We start from the raw sequence: 23,591 nt of genomic DNA, 5'->3' as shown, positions 1-23,591 counted from the left end.
TGGTTGTTATTGTAAGTCATTAATTTCATGGTGGTTTGTTATACATTAATAGCTGACTTATATATCATCATTTAATTAAAGGTATCAAAGTAATTGTACCATTTGATGCAAATACTGAGTCACCATACATCTCTACATTGAAGTTATATGAAACTTTAATATTATTCTTAAAGTTTAGATATATTTTCCATTTGCAGCTGAGATTTTGTATGTGTGTCTGTAGTCTAAAGTAAGAATCAATCTCTTAATGTAAGTATAATAAGCTTTCCTAGTATTATTTATTTTAGACTGTATTATTTTCCCCACTCATATGCAATTCCTCTGTTACCCCAATCCCTTATCATAAACCAAGCTATTAGATATGTACTAATATTGAGGGAGGGGTTCTAATAATGTCTTCCATTGTTGGTTTATCTCTTCCTGTGCCAACACCTTACTACCTTAAATGCGGTAGGTCTCTACAGATACTGATATCTGATAGGAGAATTTTCTCATAATTAGTCCCCCCCCTTTTTTGTTTAGAATTATTTCAGTTATACTTAGTCTTTTGCTCTTCCCTATAGATTTTGGGATTATATTAGCAAGTTTTTTGAAGGACCTTGTTGAAACTTTAAATAGAAAAGTGCATTGAAAATATAAATTAATTTTGTAAGAATGACATTTCCGTAGGGTTAAATATTTCCATCCAGGAAACTTCCCTTTCCATTTAATGAAATCGTATGTCATATATTTGAATGAGATGTTAAAATTTATGCCTAAAAAGTAATGCCTGCTTTTAATTGGAATTATTCTAATTATATATTTTTACTGCTGAACAGTATTTTGTATTACATCTTTTTTACATTTTAAATGATTATTATTCGTATAAAGCATCACAATTGAAATTTTAAAATTTACAATCAAGAAAATTATTACACTTTTTAAAATTTCCAATAATTCTGCTATAGATTCAGTTTAGCTATTTATTTATTTATTTATTTATTTATATTTAAAAAAAAAATTTTAACATTTATTTTTGAGACAGAGAGAGACAGAGCATGAATGGGGGAGGGTCAGAGAGAGAGGGAGACACAGAATCTGAAACAGGCTCCAGGCTCTGAGCAGTCAGCACAGAGCCCAGACGCGGGGTCGAACTCACAGACCAGGAGATCGTGACCCGAGCTGGAGTCAGACGCTTAACCGACTGAGCCACCCAGGCGCCCCTAGCTATTTATTTAGATAATTATACAATTCAAATAATAAAAGCTATGTTTTTTTTTCTTTTTCATGCATATATACATTTTTTTTTTCCATAGCACTAGTTAGGACTTTCAGTAGTATGCTGGACGAGCATAATATTAATAGATACCCTTCTTTATTCATTATTAAGTATATCTTCTGTAGGGCTATAAAAGATAAAGATATCCTTAATCAGGTTGGGATAATTTCCTCCCATCCTAACTTGTTAACAGTTTTTATCAAAAATGTTTTTGAATTTTTTTGGAAACTAATTCTGTAAATAGTAAAATGATCATATGCTTAATTTGGTTTAGTAACATTTTATTTAGGAGTTTTGCACCCATGTTCATGAGATAGAGTGGTTTTTTTTTTTTTTTTTTTTTGGTACGCCTTTCTGATTGTGTGACCCTGATTAGGTTGGTATCATAAAATGCATAAGATCTGTTTTCCCTTTTTGGCTTTTCTCAGGAAGAATGTTTATAATATTGAAATTTTTTCCACTTAAATATTTGGTATCAATCTCCTAAAAACCTAGGACTCTTTTCTTTGGTGAATAGATTTTTAATTATTGTCTAAACTTCTCTGGTGATTAAAGATGCTTCTTATTTCCTATTTCTTCTTGAGTAATGTTTTTTAATTAGTATCTTTCTAGAAAATTGTCCATTTTTGGTATTCAACTATTTAGGTATAGTTTTTCATTTTTATTTTTGTAATTTTTATATTTCAGTATTGGTATTACCTCTTCTATATTGCTAATAGTTTTAATTTTTGATTTCCTTTTTTTTCTCAGTTTGTCATGAGTAATTGCCAATATTACTAGTTTTTTCAAAGATTTTGCTTTTTTATTATCTTTATTTTACATTTTATTTATACACATTATATTTATTATTTTATTTCTTCTTTTTTGAGATTGTTTTATTGTTTTCATGTAATCATTAAAGGAGCATTTTAGGTTTTTAAAAATTAGTTTTTGTTTTTTTTGTTTTCTAATAGCATTTAAATAATATTCTAGGAACCACTTACACTGTTTTGTATAAGTTTTGGCATATTTTTTGTCATGTCTAAATAATTTTAAATTTCCAAAATGAACTTTTCTTCTTGAGTTCTAAATCTATTGGTCTGTTATTGTTTCTATCAATTTCTAATTTAATTGCATGACAGATAATGTAGCCTATACCTGACTCTTTAAATTAAAATCCATCAAAACTAACTTTATTATATGGTTAATGTTCATAAAGTTCCATGTATTTTTGAAGAAATTGAGTATTTTCTTAAATGTGAAAACAATGGACCTACACTCTCATTGCGCTCTTTGAGAATTTCATATTTTTAATTTTCCTTTTTGTTTGCTTCAGTCCAACAGAGTAAAGTGATCTGAAATCTCATTGAAATGATGGATGGTAGCTTGTTTCTTCTGGCAATTTATCTATTTTTAGGTAGCATTAATTTAACATTATTAATAGAATTATTTTGTATATTGTATGTTATATTTTATATACTTTATGCTGCAAATATGTATACATATATTTATACATATATGGATACATAGTTATATATATACACGTGTGTGTACATATATATATATATACGTGTGTGTACGTGTATATACGTGTATATACGTGTGTGTATATATATATACGTACACACACACACACACATATATATATATATACACATATATACAGAGTGGTTTGTGTGAGTGTCTTGCTAAAATTTATTTGTAACCTTTAAATCAATAGTTGTGGCACTTATTCAGTCATTCAAGAATATATACAGAGCAGTGAAAAATTTGAGTAGCCCAATACACATTACCACTTGAGGTTGAACAAAGTGATGCTGTCCCTTCTTGTTTCAATTCTCATACTTTAAACGAATGTCCTTTTCATAATCTATATAGTTCCACATTTCTCACATTATTTTTTGTTTTTTTGTTAGTGATTTCATCACTGTCTAAGTAGTCCCTGAGTATAGTGCCTGAAATGTTGCTAAATGCATGAAGGCTGTGATATGTTTTGCAGGAAAAAAAAAAAAAAAAAAGCATGTGTTATATACACTTTGTTCACACATGAGTTATAGTGCAGCTGGCTGTGAGCTCAATGGTATGGATCAACAATATATATTAAATAAGATTTATTTAAACAGAAACATACTCATTAATTGATGAAAATGTAACCAGAGCTGTTAGCATGAACCTAACCCTGTTTTCCCAGGAACAATGTTTCAAATGCTTTCATATTGCCTACTTTGGTGTTCACAACAACTTTATACAACATAACTACTATGAAAAACTGGAATCAAATTTCGCATATGTAGATGTATGATAAGTATATCATATATATATAACATGTATGTAATTTCTAGTGATCTCTAGTGCTTTAATCTCTGTATAATTGCAAATTATGTTTTTGTAAAGTCAAAGATTTTAATGTATTAGAAAAATATTAACAAACATATTAACATTACTGTTTAAACTAATTTGAATATATTTTGCAAAGTATCAATTAGTTGGACTGACTGATAGAATAAATGAGACTATTCTTTGCAAGGTGATTTTCATATTCTTGTGATTATTTTTTTTACAAATCCTATATGTATTGTCTATGTTAAGCTTCTACTTCAATTTTTTGGATATAGAACAGACTCTCAATTCTTCAACGTTTTTTTTTATTTATTTATTTATTTATTTTATTTATTTATTTATTTTTTTAATTTATTTTTGGGACAGAGAGAGACAGAGCATGAACGGGGGAGGGGCAGAGAGAGAGGGAGACACAGAATCGGAAACAGGCTCCAGGCTCCGAGCCATCAGCCCAGAGCCCGACGCGGGGCTCGAACTCACGGACCGCGAGATCGTGACCTGGCTGAAGTCGGACGCCTAACCGACTGCGCCACCCAGGCGCCCCCAGACTCTCAATTCTAAGTATGGCTTATCACGAGAGACCTGTATCTATTTAATGTGTACATTTCTAACTATCTTAAGTGTAAATTGAGCTATAAAGTGAATTTTAAAATACTTTCTGTAGGAAACTCATATTTATGATTGCTAGAGGTCTGAAGGGGCTGGCGCTAACTCCATACTTCTTTACACTAACATATCTGCATTTTCACTTTGTCTTTTTTTTAAAATTTTTTTAATGTTTATTTATTTTTGGAGAGAGACACAGAGTGTGAGTGGGGGAGGGGCAGAGAGAGAGGGAGACACAGAATTGGAAGCAGGATCCGGGCTCTGAGCTATCAGCACAGAGCCGGATGCGGGGCTCGAACCCAGGAACCGTGAGATCATGACCTGAGCCGAAGTCAGACGCTCAACCGACTGAGCCACCCAGGCGCCCCTCACTTTGTCTTTCTGACTATAAAGCTCAGATATTTGAATGTTGCTTTTTTCATTTTAGCAATTGCTGCTGTTTGTACACTTCATGTTATATAATCTCTTTTGTCATAGTGCTTTTGAGACAATTAGGATGTATGTAGATAAGTCACATAAGTTTTTCTGGTTCATTTTACTAATTGATGGTGAGGTATAGCATAGTGGCAGTTATAAATCTTATAAGATTAATAGATAACTAAAATAGACCCAAAGATATAATTGCAAATTGCTTAGCAAGTGTCCACTGCCTACACTTGCAGAGCATGGTTTCAGGTTTTTTAAATACCATATTTTTTTTATTGAAAACTACAATAATGCTATCTCCATTTTCTACTTACCATTGCTGAGTTAGAGAAACATGTAATATATTTTCTTTTTCTTTTTCTTTTTCTTTTAACATTGTAATATATTTTATCTTCACCTACCTAAGCCTATCCTTAATAGATTGGAAATACATTGTTAGTTAGTTCATGGAAGGATTTTCCACATCCAATGTTCTTTTTTTTTTTTTTTTTTTTTGGTCAGGTGACTGACTATTCTTGTTACAGTTTGAACCCTTTTGTTCTGATAAAAATTATGCAATTTTTCATTTAGAGACTGTATGGGAGAGTGATCAATTACAAACAGAATGCATTATAATCTGTCTAAGCTAGGAAAGAACTTAATACAGAAAATTTGGTGCATATATAATGGATGAAATGGAGAGAGGTGACTACGTTGAGGTTCCAGGAAATATTTTCAGTACCCAGATCTGTTGTGCCTCTGCTCAGATCAAGAAAGTTATCTCATCATTGCAGAAATTGATTAATCAAGAAATCTGCTGGCGTCTGAACCATTCCACCACTGCCATGACCAATGCTAGAAAAATGAATACCCTATACTCTGTCTTTATCTGATCAGTCTTGCATAAATGCATCCAATTGTTATAAACTGAAATATATTCCAAAGTCTAGATACAAAGAAATCGGGACAAGTACTTTATACCTGTCTGCTATCGGCTCCTGAGAGATTACATAAGTGGATGTTGAGTGAGCCAATTCTAGTATTTGCCACCATCAAAATACTCAATGGCCACATCTAAACACACATTTTTCTTCTTAAGCTTAAATTCTTGAATAACAGTTAGAGCAACAAGCTGCTACCAATTAACCTAACACAAATAATTCATTGTATGGTGTCACCCTTTTCCCAAGGAAGAGACTTAAACTCTCATCTGTCACATTTCTGTATCTGAGTGATGTGCATTATCCCTTTTAGTCCAGTAACAATCCATCCTTGATTTCTAGTAACCTATGAAATAAAACCACTACTCCATCCTATATAAAATAATACTGTAAAAGAAGAGAGGAAAATACAGAAGAAAATTAAATTATATAAATATATAACTAATAAAAATATGAGTAGCTCATATAGCCTTTGTTGCTACAACAGGCACAAGACCATAGTCTGTATTCATAATTTTGTTCTATACATATTCCATGCATTTGTTTTCTCAGAATTTTAGCTGAACTGATGGGTTATTTTATAGGATAACCTAACCTTCATTTTTGATGTTTCTGAATCCTTGATGATGTACCCATATTATTCTGCTGTTGTCTTCATAGGTTTTAATATTAGGCATAGAAATAATATTAATTCCATTCACCCTATGCCCCCATTGTGTAGGAAAAACCTCACATCACTATGATAATATGAATAAATCTTACCAACATTTTAACTCTGTTGTTGATGCAAAAAACTGAGAAGACCCTAAACTTTCACCTCTGGCTCATCTCCAGGCTCAGAGCAATTCTAGCCAAGCATTGCAGAACCCATCTGCAAAACTAGGAGAGGTTTTTTTCCTTCCTTTTCTTTCCTTTCCTTCCCTCTCCTCTCCTCTCCTTTCCCTTCCTCTTTCCCTTTCTCTTTCTTTGCTTTTCCCTTCATTTTCCTTTTCCTTCATTCCTACCTTCCTTCCTCTTTCTTCCTTCCTCTTTCTTTCTTTCTTTCTTTCTTTCTTTCTTTCTTTCTTTCTTTTCTCTTTTTACCCTCTCCCCTGCTCTCCTCTCCCTCCTTCTCCTTCTTGTTTCTCTCTCTCTCTCTCTCTCTCTCTCTCTCTCTCTCCCCCCCCCACTTCCTCCTTTCATTCTTGCTTTCATTTTCATTGTCTCTTTTTTTGACATTTTGTTTTCAAGAAAATCCCTATCAAACCACTAGCCAATAATCGAAAAGATAAGAGACCTCAGAGAGCATGCATGACGAAGAATGCAAATTTCACAAAAGTTGTTTAGAAAGATCATTAAGCAACTACTGCCTACAGCAACCAAAAAACAAACTCTGAGGATGAGAAAGAATATGATTTCCAGAGTCACCATATTATAATATTCATAATTTGCCACTGTCAGGAAAAAAATTACTAAGTATACAAAGAAAAAAGGAAGCATAGTCTATTCATAGAAGAAATTAATGGAAACTGTTTCTGAGGAAGCACACAAACATTAGGTTTACTAGACAAATACTTCTATAAACTGCCTCAAATATGCTCCAAGAGCTGAAAAAAAACATGGAAAAAGTGGAGAAGAAAATCAAGAAAAAGATTTATAAACTGAATAAGAATATTAATAATGAAGCTGAAATTATCAGAAGGAAGCAGACAGAAATTACACAGCTACGAAGTAAAATAACTAAAATGAAGAATTCATTAGTAGTATTCAGCAGCATAATTAAGCAGACGGAACAAAGAATCAATGTACTCGAATATGGTACTATTGAAATGATACTGGGGATCAGAAAGAAAATAAAGGAATAAAAGTCATACCATATTTTCTTTTTCCATTTATCAATGATTATTGCAAATAGTGTTGCAATGACCATGAGGTTACCAATTTCTCTTTGAGATTCTAATTTCAATTCTTTTGGATAAATTTGCAGAAGATTTTGTTCAATCATATTGGAGATCTATTTTTAATTTTTTTAAGTAACCTCTGTGCTGTTTCCATAGTGGCTGTAACATTTTGCATTCCTGTCAGAAAACACACAAGGGTTTCAATTTTTTAGCATCTTTTCCAAACTTTTCTTTTTTTTTAATAATAGCCATCTTGACAGGTGTGAAGTTATATTTAATTGTGCTTTTGATGTATATTTCTCTAATGACACTGAGCATATTTTATATACCTGTTGGCTATTTGTGTGTCTTCTTTGGAGAAACACCAGTTCAAGTCCTTTACCCATTTTTAATTGGGTTATTATTTTCTATTGAGTTTTAGATGTTCTTTATATGTGTTGGATATTAACCCCTTATCAGATACCAAGACTGAAAATATTTTCTCCCAATTTGAGGGTTGGCATTCACTTTGTTGATTGTTTACTTTTTTGCACAGAATCGTTTTAGTTTGATGTGGTCCCCCACTTTTTAATTTTTGTTTTCATTCCCTGTGCTTTTGGTGTCATATCCCAGAATTCATTGTCAAGACTAATGTCTTTAAACTTTCCTCCTGTTTTGTCCTAAGATTTTTAGTTTCAAGTTTATATGTAAGTCCTTAATCCATTTTGAGTTGATTTTTTACTATGGTAAGATGAGGATCCAATTACATTCTTTTGTATGCGGCTATCCAGTTTTCTCGACACCATTTATTAAAGAAATTATTCTTTCCCAATTGTGAAATTTTTGCACCTTTGAGATCACTTGACCTAACATGCATGTTTATTTTGTTTGTTTATTTCTGGGCTCACTATGCTGTTCCTTTGATTGATACATCAGTTCATATGCCCATACTATACCACTTTGATTATTGTAGCTTTCTAACATATTTTGAAATCAGAGAGTGTGATGCTTGCATCCTGTTCTTTCTCAAGGTTGGTTATGTGGTCTTTTGTGGTTTCATATGAATTGTAGAATTGCAATTTCTATTTATACTAAAAAATTCTCACTGGTATTTTTATAAGGATTATATTGAATTTGTAGATCACTTTGTGTAGTATGTACATTTTAATACTATTAAGTCTTCCTATCCATGTGTATGAGATACTTTTTTTCATTTATTTGTGTCTTCTTTAAATTACTTCATCAATGTTTTGGAATTTTCATTACATATGTTTTTCGCATCATTAGCTAAATTTATTCCTAAGTATTTTATTCTCTTTTGGTGGTATTGTAAATAAGATTGTTTTCCTAATCTCCTTTTCAAATAGTTTGTTGTTAGTTTGTGAAACAAAGCTGATTTTTGTACATTTTGTATCCTGCAACTTTACCTAATTTATTAGTTCTAACAGAATTTCTTTTGTAGTCTTTAGATTTTTCCATGTAGAAGTCATATCATTTGCATCCTGGCCTTGTTCCTGATCTTGGAAACAAAGTTTTCAATTTTTCACCATTAGGTATGATGTTAGATGTGGACTTTCCATATGTGGTCTTCGGTATACTGAGATGTTTTTCTTCTATTATTAGTTTGTTGAGAGCTTTTACCATAAAACTTTGTTGAAATTAGTTAATATTTTTGAGATGATCATGTGATTTTCATTATTTATTTGTTAATATGATATATCACATTAACCAATTTTCACATATTGAACCATCTTTGCATGCCAGGAATAATTTTCACTTGATCCTTTTGATGTGTTTTTGAATTTGATTTCCTAGTAATTTGTTGGGGATTTCTGCACCTGTTTTGTAATGGCTATTGTCCTATACTTTTCTTCTTTTGTGGCATTTTGTCTTTAGTATCAGGGTAATGCTTGCATTTTAAAATGTGTTCATAAATATGTTCTCTGCTTTAATTTTGTGGAAGCGTTTGAGGACTGTTATTAATTCTTCTTTAAATATTTGGTGTAATTCATCAACGAAGTTATCTGGAGCTTTGCTTTATTGATAGGGCTTTTTTTGTTGTTGTTGTTGTTTGTTTGTTTATTTATTTATTTTGAGAGAGACAGATACAGCGCAAATGAGGAAGGGGCAGAGAAAGAGGGAGACAGAGAATCCCAAGCAGGCTACACACTGTCAGCACAGAGCTCAATGCAGGACTTGAACCCATGAAACTGTGAGATCATGACCTGAGCTGAAACCAAGAGCTGGACGCTTAACTAACTGAGCTACTCTAATAGGTCTCTTATTGATAGTTTTTTCATTAACTAGTCTATCTCCATTTTAGCTATAGATATGTTCAAACTTTCTATTTTTCATGATTTCATCTTGATGGGTTGAATATTTCTGGGAATTTATCCATTTCTTCAAGATCACCTAGTTTGTTGGCATAAAATTGCTCATAGTAGTTCCTTATAATCCTTTTTATATCTTTGGCATTATTTAGAATGTCTCCTCTTTCATTTTTAAGTATTTATATGAGTCTTATCTATTTTTGCTTAGTCTAGCTAAAGGCTTGTCAACATTTTCCAAACACCAACTCTTAATTTCATTAATTTGTGCTACTGTTTCCTATTTTGGTTAATAGCATAAGATGATATTGTATTGAAAATACTATATATTTCTATTGATTTTAAGTGTGCTCTAATATTTGCTATTTACTTCCTTCTATCACTCTGGGCTTAATTTAACTTCTTTCAATCTGCAGGTGAGTCTTTAGGTCTAAAATGAGTCTCTTGTAGGCAACATATAGATGAGTCTTTGTTTTAATGTTTATTCATTTTTGAGAAAGAGAGAGAGACAGAACGTGAGTGGGTGAGGGGCAAAGAGAGAGGGAGACACAGAATCCAAAACTGGCTCCAGGCTCCCAGCTGTCAGCACAGGGCCTAATGTGTAGCTTAAACCCACCAACCGTGAGATCATGGTCTGAGATGAAGTCAAACGCTTAACCACCAAGGTGCCCCTAGATGAGTCTGTTATTTTAATCCATTTTGGCACCCTGTCTTTTTTTTTTTTTTAATGTTTATTTATTTTTGAGACAGAGAAAGAGAGCTTGAGCAGGGGAAGGGCAGAGAGAGAGGATGACACAGAATCCAAAGCAGGCTCCAGGCTCCGAGCTGTCAGCACAGAGCCTGACACAGGGCTCAAACCCACGAACTGCAAAGTCATGACCCAAGCTAAAGTCTGGCGCTTAACCGACTGAGCCACCCAGGAGCTCCAGCACAATCAAAATGTCTTTTGATTGGCATGTTTAGTCCATTTACATTCAAAGTAATTATCAATATATATGTATTTATGGCCAATTATTACTTGTTTTGTTATTGTTTCTAGAGATTTCCTCTGAATTTTTCTTGTCTTTGTCACTTTTGTTCTTGTTTCCACTCAAAGAGTCCCCTTTAAAATTTCTTGCTGAGCTGGTTTAGTGGTCAAGAACTCATTTAGTTTTCGTTTGTCTAGAAAACTTTACATCTCCTTTCCTGAATGATAGCCTTTCTGGATAGACTATTTTTGGCTGCAGAATTTTTCCTATTCAGCAATTTGAATATATCATGCCACTCTTCTGGCTTGCCAAATTTCTGTTGAGAAATCTCCAGCTACTCTTATTGGTTTTTCCCACAAGTTAAGGACTTCTTTTGTTTTGCTGCTTAAGATTTTTTTTTTAACACTGTATCTTGCAAGTTTAATCACAATATGTCTTGGTGTTGAGCTGCTTTTCTCAAAAGAGAGTTCTCTATGTCACCTGGATCCGAATGTCTGTTTCCTTTCCAGATTAGGGAAGTTTCCTGCTGTTATTTCTTGAAATAAATTTTCTGCTCCCTTTGCTCTCTCTTCTTCTTTTTTTTTAAATTTTTTAAATGTTTTTTTTTATTTTTGACAGAGAGAGAGACAGAGCATGAGTGGGGGGAGGGGCAGAGAGAGAGGGAGACACAGAATCTGAGCTGTCAGCACAGAGCCCAACATGGGGCTCAGACTCACAGACCACAAGATCATGACCTGAGTCGAAGTGAGATGCTCAACCAACTGAGCCACCCAGGAGCTCCCTCTCTTCTTCTTCTAAGACTCCTTTAATATGAATGGTATTTTAATTTTGATGGTATCACTGAGTTCTGTAAGTCTATGCTCCTGTTGCATAATTCTTCTTTCTCTCCTTTGTTCAGCTTTATTGCTTTGTATTAATTCACATTCTAGGTCAGTAATTCATTTCTCTGCTTCTTCCAGCCCCCTGCATGCATCAAGCATGTTTCTAATCTCATTTATTGTATTCTTCATCTATGACTAATTCCTTTTTAATTCTTTTATCTTTGTGGTAAGGGTCTCACTGATGTCTTCTGTTCTTTTCTCAAGCCCAGTGAGTATTCTTATAGTTGTTGCTTTAAATTCTCCATTAGGTATGTTACTTATATCTGTTTCACTTAGATCTCTGGCCATGGCCTTATCTTGTTCTTTTACTTAGGATAAGTGCCACTGTCTTGGCATTTTGTCTAAGTCTCTGGCTCCTTCTCTGTGTTAGAAGAGCTAGTTATGTCCTCTGCTACTGAAAGTAATGGTCTTATGAAGAAGAGTCATGTATTGCCAGGTCCTGGGGCTTCGGGAAGTGTCTTTAGTGTGTGTTGTGTGTGCTCTGCTGATGTGGTTTGGCTGCTCCATCCTTCAGGCCAGTTGTCTGCAGAGGTTCTCCTTGCCTGCTGTGGGCAGTGTTTGGTCTCTGGTCTGAATGTGGTGAGTTTTAACTAGGTGTGCTCTGGACTGCTTGTGAAATGAGACTTGCCAGTATCCATGGAACTGAGTCCCTGCAGAACTCTCTGTTAGGAAGACACGATGTGAGTAGGAGTTTGGTCTTGTCTTCTGTGGAAAGAGGCGCACCATGCTAGGAATGACACAAGCTTGACTGAGAAGGCCAGTCCCACCAGAGTGCTTAGGGACAGAGCTTGATGTAAGCAAGTTAGGCAGCCAGTGTGGTGTTGTTCTGCTTCCAGCAGTGACTCTATGCTTATGCTGAGTGGCAGGGGATGGCAATGGTGCCAGCCAGCGCCTTTGTTCCTGAAGAGGCGTCTCTGTGAAGAGTGAACACTGCCTCTCAGAGATGCACCCTGGGAAAAGTGAAAAATCTCCATCCTGTGTGGCCCAGGCATTCTTCAGATTGTTGTTTCCATGCTACCTGCCCTTGTATTGTTTGCCTGCCTTCTTCCCAGGAGCAGGCAAGCGGTACTCTCCAGGTTCTATCCTAGTCATGCCTGCTGGCCTTTAAACACCAGGCTTTAAGACCGCTAGTTGTAAAAACTCAACACAAGGCTTTAAGACTGCTAGTTGTAAAAACTCAGGAAATTCAGCCTGTCTTGTTTAGCAAGCCAGTGGCTTCAGGGAAACCTTCTTGTGCATTCCCCTGTGTGTTCTTATCTCTTTTCTTCTCTGTGACAATGGGTCCTCTCCCCATAGTACTGATCACAGACTGAATGTGTAAGACTTAAGTAAAATTGAGAGGAATGATCCCATGACAATGGAGAAGATAGGCCACCAGAATTGTTTATTCATAGTGATCACATTACCAATACCTGATTTCTCCTGGAATCCTAATGAGGCTTGGGTAATTTGTTTTGTGTCACATCACAATGTTATGCAAATGTGGAAATTATAGGGAATATTTACAGTGATGAAGACCCTGAAGGGAAGTATGGATCCAGAAAGACAAGTTCCTAGATATTTCTGCATTTCTTGTGATTTTAGACTCTCCTTTCCCCCACTCTTAACTCTGAGATTTATTTAACAATGGTTTTGAGACACTCAGAGTTTTGTTTGAATATCCTTCTATAACAGGTACCACTAGCAATGGTATCGGCCCGAGGAGTGAATGTTTTCTAGACATTAATTGGGGGGCTTAATTCAGCAAAGCCACAGATTTATACTTAAATTTTCTTCAGTAATTTCCTAGTAATCAAGCCACATCTAAAGTAGTCACATAAAGGGAAATATTGTGTGTGGTTATTTTTCTTATGCTATTTCTCTAAGTTTTTAGTCTCATGTAGGTAAACGCTTGAATAAGAATAAAGCCAAGAGAGGTAGGTGTCTGAGGTATGATGTATAACACTGCAGACTATTATTTTTACACAGCAAATAGGAAAGATGCAAGACATACATATTCGTAGTCTAATACCTTCATATCTTACTTCACAAGATGCACATTTTCCTAGGCAAAACCAGTCTCCTCTCCTGTTCTTCAGTTAAGGCAAAACTATGTGTTCCTCTTTCTTCATATATTTTTGCTTAGGAGTGCATTTTTAAAGCTGTTTTCATAGTATTTATTTCCCTTCTGGATTTTTTTTTAACTTGAACCAAGTTGTAAAGATGTATGTTTTTACCTGATCGCTATACCTCTTTAGTTAGTTAAGAGGTCTGTCTAGTTAAGTCTATAAAATAAATCTTGCATTTTTTTAAATTAAATTAATCATGAATAAGTGTTACATTTTTAGGAGTTAGTTATTGACCACCAGTTTGATACCATCTCTAATTTGGGTGATCTGTTTCACCACCAGGCCTGTTATTGCCCATAACTAACTGTATAAGTGCTTATAATACAATAAATTGATTTTCTACATAAAAAAGAGCAAAAAGAAAGAAAGAAAAGACTTTCTTAAAAATCTTAATTGGAAAGAAAGAAGTAAAACTATTTCTATTCACAGATGATCTGATCCACTATATACAAAATACCAATGAATCCACAAAAAAAAAAGCTAGTAAAGCTAATAAATGAAATCTGAAAAATTGCAGGATTGGTTTCTATACACTAGGAATGAATATTTCAAAAAGGAAAATAAGAAAACAATCACATTCACAACACCATCCAAAAGAATAGATCAATAGGAATTAATTTAACCAAGAAGATGAAAGAATTCTGCACTAAACACTATAAAACAGTGCTGGAATAAATTAAAAAGAACTAAATAAATGGGAAGAAATCCCTTGTTCATGGATTGGAACTCTTAATATTGCTAAGATATCAAGACTATCCAAAGAAATCTATAGAATCAATACAATCTCCATCAAAATTCCAAAGGTGTTTTTTCAAAAATGGAAAAGCTGATCCTCAAATTTATATGGAATTTCAAGGAATCTCAAATGGCCAAAAAAATACTGAAAAATAAAAGCAAAGGTACAAGACTCACATTTCCTGATTGCAAAACTTACTACAAAACTACAGTAATCTGAACAGTATTGCTCTGGCATACGTAAATCTACCAATAGAATAGAATTAAGAGTCCAACAATACATTCATGTATCCTTAACCAATTTATTTTTGATAAACATGCCAACATCACTCAAAGGGAAAAAAATAATCTATTCAATGAATATTGCTGGGACAATGGTATGGTTCATATGCAAAAGAATGAAGTTAGATTCCTCCTTCACATCATACATAAAAATTAACTCAAAATGGATGGCATAATAAATGACATAAATATACCAGCTCTAACCATAAAACTCAAGAACAAAACACAAGAGTAAGCCTTCATGATCCTGATCAGGCAATGAATTCTTTGATGTGACACCAAATGTATAAGCAGCAAAAGAAAAAATAGATAAATAAGACTTCATAAAAATTAAAAACCTTTGTGGATCAAAGGATATTATCAATATAGCAACAAGATAATTTACAGAATGAGAGAAAATATTTACCAGTTATATATCTAATAAGGATCCAGTGTGAAAAATATGTGAAAACAAACAACTCACTAACAAGAAGACAAAGGACCCAATTTTTTTAAAAAGCTAAAATATTATAGACGTTTCCCCCCAAAATATATACAAATGGCCATCAAGCACATAAAAAGATTCTCAACATCACCAATCATTAGGGAAATGCATATCAAATAATAATGAGATATCATATCACACTTATTAGAATAACTATTTTTTTAAAAAAGGAAAATAAGTTGGTAAACATGGAAAGAAATTGGAACTCTCATAAATTGATGGTGAGAATATAAAATGGCTTAATCACCATAGGAAAGAATTTGGTGGTTCCTCAAAAAGCTAAATGTCGGGGTGCCTGGTTGGCTCAGTCAGTTGAGTGTCCAACTTCAGCTCAGGTCATAATCACACAGTCCATGAGTTCAAACCCTACATCGTCTCACTGCTGTCAGCACAGAATCCACTTTGGATCTTCTGTCCCTCTCTCTCTCTGCCTGGATGTCACTCATGCTCTTTCACTCAAAATTGAATAAATAACTTTTTAAAAACTTAAATGTCAAATTACTATATTTATTACCTCCCCCAATTCCACTCCTATGTACATATCTCCAAATGATTGGAAAGGAATTTTCAGACAACTATATGTAAATGAATATTCATAAAAGCTTATTCCATTCTCTTATAGTCAAAAGTGGATGAAACCCAAGTGTCCATCAGCTGAAGAATGGATAAAGAAAATGTGGCATATACACACAATGGAATATTATTCAGGAATAAAATTCTGGATTTACTTTGAAAACATTGTTAGGTAAATAAGCCAGATACACAAGAAACGTTTATTGTGTGATTCTATTTGTATGAAACATAACCATGAGTTTGGGTTTAAATGGACTTCCCCCCTCAAAAAAAGGAAATAAATTGTGGTGATGGTTGCATTATAAAGGTAGTTACTGCCACTGAATTGTACACGTAAAACTGGTAAATATGGTAAATTTTACATTAAATAAAAGATAACTCAATAAAAGAAATAACCTAACAAAACTTTATCCAAAAGTATGCATCCTATAGATAATGTATACTAAGCTCTACTTCTAGGTATAATTTGTTGAGAAGGCCATGGAATTCTGATACTTTATTGGGAAAGTCTCATTAAACTTTGGAAAACTGCTGATAGCAAGAAAAATATGAAGCCTTGTTTATCCAAACTGTCCTATCACCGTTTTCCAAAGGAGAGTTGAGATACATGAGCATGCTTATATTAAGTAATTTAGGGTAGTTTGAGTAAAAATTACACTAAGAAGTTAATCATATATTTTCCCAATCTTATTATCTCAAATTAGAGTTTGCCTATAAGATACTTAGCATCAATATTAAAGAGACAATTTAGGACTTAGAAGTTTTCTTTTTATGACCTAATATGCCAAAACTGGAACACGGTCTTTGGTGTTATTGTGAATATTAAATCAAGTTTTGATGAAAAAATTTAAGAAATCATCTTTGGGTAAGTCATAAAAACTCTGATTTTCTGAATTTGTCTTGATCTGAAGATTGAAACATAAATATATATATTTTTTCTGTTTGAGCTCTTTAACACTTATGGGAATTGTGTCTCATTCACTAACAGTAGGCTGACTTTCACTAGTGTCAAAACTAATCAGATCAGGTCAAAGAGGCAATCACAGATTTTCCTTTCTTTGAAGTTCAGTGACTACAAACACTTCTCATACCTCTGTGTGGTTTATATTATGCAGAAGGTTTGATAGGTGCATGGAAAACCATTGTTGGGAGCTAGAGGAGCAAGCTCTAGGATGAACACACAATGGGATATTATTCAGGAATAAACTTCTAAAGCAAAGCCCAGGTAAGTGCTCTCTGCCGTTGCCAAATTTGGGATAGCTACAACTACCACTTTATGCACAAGGCCACTGCTATCACTATTGCAATCAGAGCTGTGATATCAGAAAGGTACATCGCTGTAGTAAGCTGCGGAATCAAAAATATTCTAGTTTCAAAACCATCCCATCATGAATGTGCATAAAATACGTATCCTGCACCTCACTTCCCTTTTCACATACCTCAGCTTTGAATTGGCAGAAATGATTGCAGAACCCAAACTTTAAGGAGATTGGAAAGGATGTTGAGCAAGTTAATCATATTTTCCATACAGGAAAAGCACAAATTTTGCATTTCTTTTCCATCTCTTTAACAAAATATAGAACTGATTGATTTTTATAAAATAAATTTTACTGACTCAAAGATCAAAACACAATTTCTGTGCTTGATCAGTCAGAATTTGAAAGTGAAAGTCAACATGAGTTATGGATATTACGTGTATGAAAGGCAGTTTTATGGTTAAGAGATGCAAAATTTCATTCTTCCTTGTGAGTAGTACACAAGAAAGTTTTTGTTTATTTGTTTCTTTTTTGGTTTTTTTAATATGATGATAATCATTTGAATGTATTAAATCCTATCCCAGAAATCCAACTCAACACAAAAACTTGAATACTATTCTATGATTAGTTTTCTAAGCCCTGATTATCTTTGGAGCACTGTCTATAGTTTAGATGTATCCTCTGTAAATTCCTACTGCTGTTCAGGGAAAAGATTTATGAAAGTATAAATCCAAATGCATTATCCTTATTTCTTATTAATCTGCCTTCCTACATCTAACTCCAAAAAACATTCTGATCTGCACAATGCATTAACTCCACAATTTTATCACCACCACTTCTGTCATGGAGTCTAAATCATTCTTAGTCATTTTGATTATTATAGGTTTTAGATTAAACAGGGATAATTTAAACAGCTATAATATTTTCTTACACAGATAATAAGAACCCCAGAAATTCAATGGCATCAGGAAAAAATGTCTTAAGCTTCATTAATAGATGCAGTTCTATTATTATTTCTGTTGATGTATTTTAAATGTGTTTTGAAGAGATAATGTTGTGATGTATCTATGGCATATGTGAGTGTGTGTGTGTGTGTGTGTGTGTGTGTTTTACAATGAAAGTAATTTCATATTTCAAGGGTGACTATCTGAGGATCAATCCTGTACATTCTCAAAATACCTAAGTCCTTTTGACCTCCTATTTTTCTTTCTACATAAGGTTTTGAAAACTTGATAAATTAATGTCATTACTAAATTGTCACCACAAATTGAATCTTTAGTATTACGGCTTTTATCATTCACCCTTACAACATGAGTGTCAAAATATCAATATTTATTTTCAATAAATAGATTTACAATTTTACCACTGTATGCCCTCAACCAGGAATTATAAGGCTAAGGAAAACAAACAAACACACAAACAAAACCACCTTTTAATGGCATTAGAATACTTATTTGAAAATATTTTCCTGCAAGGTTGCTCAGAGTACTATCCTAACAATATTTTAATGCATCCGTATTTCCTTCTCTGAACATTATCTATTAAATATTTACTTTAAACTCAGAGAAAGTGAGAGAAGAGGGTGAGTATCAAGAGAAACAAAACAGAAAAGGATATAATACTAAATCAAAAGCTTTTCAGGCAAAGTTACATTGATAGAAAAATGAAGATGACATTAATATTAAAATGAGATTGCTAGTGCAGATAATGTACATATGAAACTATTTATGATTCTTCTGTTTCTACAAATCCTTAAGGAAAAGCTTACAGAAGACTAAGTGAGAAAAGCATTGTCTTTTTCAACACAAAATATTTTCTGTGTTTTAAACTGTTCCATTTACTTATTCAATCTTCATCTACGGAAAAACTCTAAGTGTAATATTTGTCATAGTATATCTAACTATACTTTAAAAAATTAAAGTATTTTTGGTATTTCATGATGGAACAAAATATGACAGACTAAAGATAAATTTTCAAAATGTGACTACGACAAGATATGTAGAATTTGAACATAATAGAAAATCGGTATAGAAATCATAAAATTCAGGCTCTGGTTGAAACTTAACGAATTGGCAACCCCTAAAAGTTGTTTTGTTTGTTTTTGTTTTGTAAAAGTTACTCCTTGGTTGGGAAGCACACATATGATACATTATGTTTGCATGGGAGAAAAGTTGGAGACAGCAAGGAAAACATAAAGTGAGATAGATCATTGTTCCATGATCCTTAGAAGAAAGCTTTTGGTTTTGGGGGGTTGCATTTGTGTTTGCTTGTTTTAGCATGGCTCTGCCTTATCATGAAGTGCTCACCATTAGAAAACTTGCTTAAAATCAATCTGAAAGCAAACTTAAAACACGATATTCTCTCTACAATGGATTGCCTTATTGTAGATTTCAGTTACCCAACAGAAGTCAAGGTTGTAGACAATTGTTAATTTATCAGGAAGTCATTCTAGAAGCTCTAAAAGGGAGAACAGCTGACACATGTTCTTGAGGGACAGTGTGTACCCCTATGACTAGCACTATAAATTAATTAAACTTAAGAAAGAATAGGTTGTCTTCAGTGTTCCTCAGTTTTGATTAAGAAACAGGCACAAAAGTGGACTTCTAATGGATTAGAGACATAATTTTGAAAGGAAAAACTACAAAGCAAATAGAAGAAAATTTAGGAAAATAGCTTTGTGAACTGGAGTGGAGAAGAACTGCAAAAATTAAAGTCAGGAACAAATTGTATGACATCAAAATTATGGTTTTATGTTCAACACAGTTAACCAAGGACAAATTTATTAGGCAAACTAGGGAATGGAATTTGCAATATCCAAAAGTAAAAGTTGATTAATATGTACAATGTATGTGTTGCTTCTCCAAAACAACTAGAAAAACACAACTCTGTCAGAAAAAATAATTGGCAAAGATCATGAACAGGTAACTTACAGAACAGAAAATCCTGAAAGCTAATATGCATATTGAAGAGATGGTCACATTCATTGGCAAACTATATCTATAAGGAGATTTTACTTTCTGCAAATTAGGGAGCTGGCTAATCCAAACCTTTTTGAAGATAAGAGAATATAAGAAGTCTTATGTGCTGCTACCAGGAATGTAGATTGGTATAATCATTTGGGTTAGCTATAGAACTTTACCCACACTAAGTATTCACCTACCTTATTACACAAAAATTCTATTCATGGATATATACTCCAAGAAATTGTCACACAGGGCCATAAAAGCAACTTACGAGAATGCTCATTTTATCATTATGGTTGAAATGCGGTCAATCAATGTGACCATTCTTGGGACAAAGGTGAGGTAAAATATGGGGGTTAGAGAAATATGATGTATATATGGTGCATCTATAGATCTTGAAAAACATCTTGTTCAATGAAAAAAGCAAAAAGCAACAAAATACATAAGCGATTCCATTTACATAACTAAAAATGCATTTGTACAAAGCAACACTATTTGGTTTATGCAGACATATAAATAGTATTTGGCAACACATTAGATAAGGTTATCTATGTCCTTGAACATATTTATATTAACTGAATTAACATTCATGCCTCCTAATCCAATTTAAAGTTCCTGTCTCCTTAATAATCAACAAATATGAAGACCTATTTCTATTAGCAGCATATTCTCTCTGCTATGGGTCCCACTTTGTGGTTTCTTTGGATAACTAATATCTTTTTTTATTGTTTATTGAACATTGTGGGAGATATTGCAGACACGGTGGATTTTGTTATCCTGCTCTGGAAAGTACTGCTTTATGTTGAAAGAGTCAGTTAACTTCACTGGGCTCATTTTCTAAACTGTCATTCCATGCAGTGGGCAACAGTTGAAACCTGAATTTTTTCAGCTATTCAGCTAATGTTAACATCAGGCCTCAGGTGAGAAACTTTATATAGAATACCTCATTTATAAATAAGCCAAATTAACTGAAACCCAGATATTTGGGGTCACCTTTTCTGTAGCTCTGTACTTTTGTGGCATATTCAACCTCATGTTTCAGCTACCTAAGCAATCCTAGTCTCCATCCATTGACTCCCCAAATCAATAACCCCCTGGCTTTTTCCTTAAGTTCCACCTATCCTGAACCCTGAGTACTAATGAGTCCCTCAGGCAAAATGCCACATAAATGTAAATCTCACTTGGATCAAATATCCTCTTCTAAAATCTGGCTCACCTTCAGGTCTGTTTATTCATCCACAAGTACCTTGAAATGTATATTTTAAACATATTGTCCCAATTTTATCATTGCTATCTTGGAATAGTTATTCCAATACAAGATATTCTGATAATATTGGTACATATGAAATAATACATAAGTTAGTTAACACACATATAAACAAGCATTTCAAGAAAGCATTAAAATAATCTTCCAGCTTAGGGATATATTTATCATAACTTCCAAAGGTTTTCTACATCATGAGAAATTCATTTTGATAACTTTTAACACTGTGATAAGAATCTAATTAGGCAAATAATCTGAGTTTCTCCAAGACATGTGCCTGCCTTTGTTTTGTGGAGTTTCCTCGCAGCATGGGCCCCACACACATCTTCACTCCCTCCTCAAACCAAGAAACCGCTACTGCCTCATGCCCCCAAGCCAGAAGAGACGTTGTCCTCTCAGCACTTGCCAAAGGAAGAAAAAGGACAGCAAGAAACAACTAAGCATATTGATGAAGTACAAAATGAAATAGACAGACTTAATGAAGAAGCCTGTGGGAAGGTTTTTGAAGTAGAACAGAAATATAACAAACTCCACCAAACTTTTTTTTTCAGAAGAGATTGGTTGGAATTGATCACCCAAATCCCAAATTTGGGGTAACAACATTTGTCAACCATTCACAAGTGCTTTCACTGCTTGGGAGGAGGATGAAGAGGCGCTGCATTATTTGACAAGAGTTGAAGTGACAGAATTTGAAGATGTTAAATCAGGTTACAGAATAGATTTTTATTTTGATGAAAACCCTCACTTCGAAAATAAAGTTCTCTCCAAAGAATATCGTAGGAATGAGAGTGATGATCTATCTTTGAAGTCCACTGAAATCAAATGGAAATCTGGAAAGGATCTGACAAACGTTCAAGTCAAACATAGAATAAGGCCAGCAGGAAGAGACAGCGTGAGGAACCAGAGAGCTTCTTCACCTGGTTTACTGACATTCTGATATGGGTGCAGATGAGTTAGGAGAGGTCATCAAAGTTGATATTTGGCCAAATCCATTACAGTACTACCTGGTTCCCAATATGGATGATGAAGGGGAAGGAGAAGAAGAAGATGATGATGATGAAGGATTGGAAGATATCGATGAAGGAGATGAGGATGAAGCTGAAGAAGATGAAGATGATGATGAGAGGGAGGAAGGAGAGGAGGATGAAGGAGATGACTAATGAAACACTAATGGATTCCAACCTTCTTTATTAATTTTCTCCAGTCCCTGGGAGGCAGTTGCAGTCTTTTTTTTTTTTTTTTTCCTCCTCTTGTGCTCATTTGCCCTATTTTTTGAAGACTTTTTTCTCTCCCTTTATACCATGTTTCTCAATTTATTTTGGGGGGTTGGGGAGGGAGATACCTTGAGCAGAATACAGTGGGAAAAGAATCTCTACCCCTTTCTGACCCAAATTTGTTTATATCCCTTTCTGTCTCAACAAAAACTTGATGGAATCAACACCACCGTGCTCTGTGGGGAAAAAAGAAAAACCTTCTGCTCCCCTAGCTCTGTTGGAAGCTGGAGGGTGCTAGGCCCCTGTGTAGTAGGGCATAGAATTCTAGCCTTTTCCCTCCCTTCTTTGTATATTGGGCTCAAAGATTACACTGTGTCTCTATGTGAGTATGGACAGTTAGCACTCAGCAACATGTATCTGTCTACTTTCTCTTGTTTAAAGAAAAGAAAAAAAAACTTTTAAAAATGGGGTTTTAGAAGTTCAGGATTTGAGATGTTTGGGTGGGTTGAGTGGGCATTTTGACAACATGGCTTCTCCTTTGGCATGTTCGGTTGTGATGTTTCACAGACATCCTTGCAGTTGAAGGTAACTTTTTAAAATAAAATTCTCTCCTAATGATGACTTGAGCCCTGTCACTCGATGGGAGAATCGGCAGAACCTGTAGGATCATTTTTGGAATTGACACTGTCTATTGTAATAGACAATGTTTATTTTTATTTATTTTTAAGTAAATAAGTATCCTGTTTATTTTTAAATTTTCTTTTTGTTTTCACTGGAGAGGAAAAAGGATGCTCAGTTTTAAATGTTAAAAGTGGGGGCGCCTGGGTGGCTCAGTCGGTTAAGCGGCCGACTTCGGCTCAGGTCACGATCTCGCGGTCCGTGAGTTCAGGCCCCGCGTCGGGCTCTATGCTGACAGCTCAGGGCCTGGAGCCTGTTTCAGATTCTGTGTCTCCCTCTCTCTCTGCCCCTCCCCTGTTCATGCTCTGTCTCTCTCTGTCTCAAAAATAAATAAACGTTAAAAAATTTTAAAAAAATGTTAAAAGTGTACAAGTTTCTTTGTTACAATAAAACCATATGTGTACTCACATGCACAGACACACAGAATCTAATAAGGCAAAATATCAAGATACATTGTTAAATTATATTGG

General features: G+C 34.0%; 1 pseudogene; it reads left to right on the top strand.

The window, feature by feature from the left end:
• The window catches only part of LOC102959997, a 57,599-nt pseudogene extending 35,210 nt beyond the window's left edge, over positions 1-22,389 (top strand).
• Positions 22,390-23,591: the final 1,202 nt, after the last annotated feature.

Source organism: Panthera tigris, chromosome B1, assembly GCF_018350195.1.
Source record: "Panthera tigris isolate Pti1 chromosome B1, P.tigris_Pti1_mat1.1, whole genome shotgun sequence".
NCBI classification, from domain to species: domain Eukaryota; kingdom Metazoa; phylum Chordata; class Mammalia; order Carnivora; family Felidae; genus Panthera; species Panthera tigris.
The sequence above is the reverse complement of the archived record's forward strand: the minus strand, read 5'-3'. Positions and strand labels throughout refer to the sequence as shown.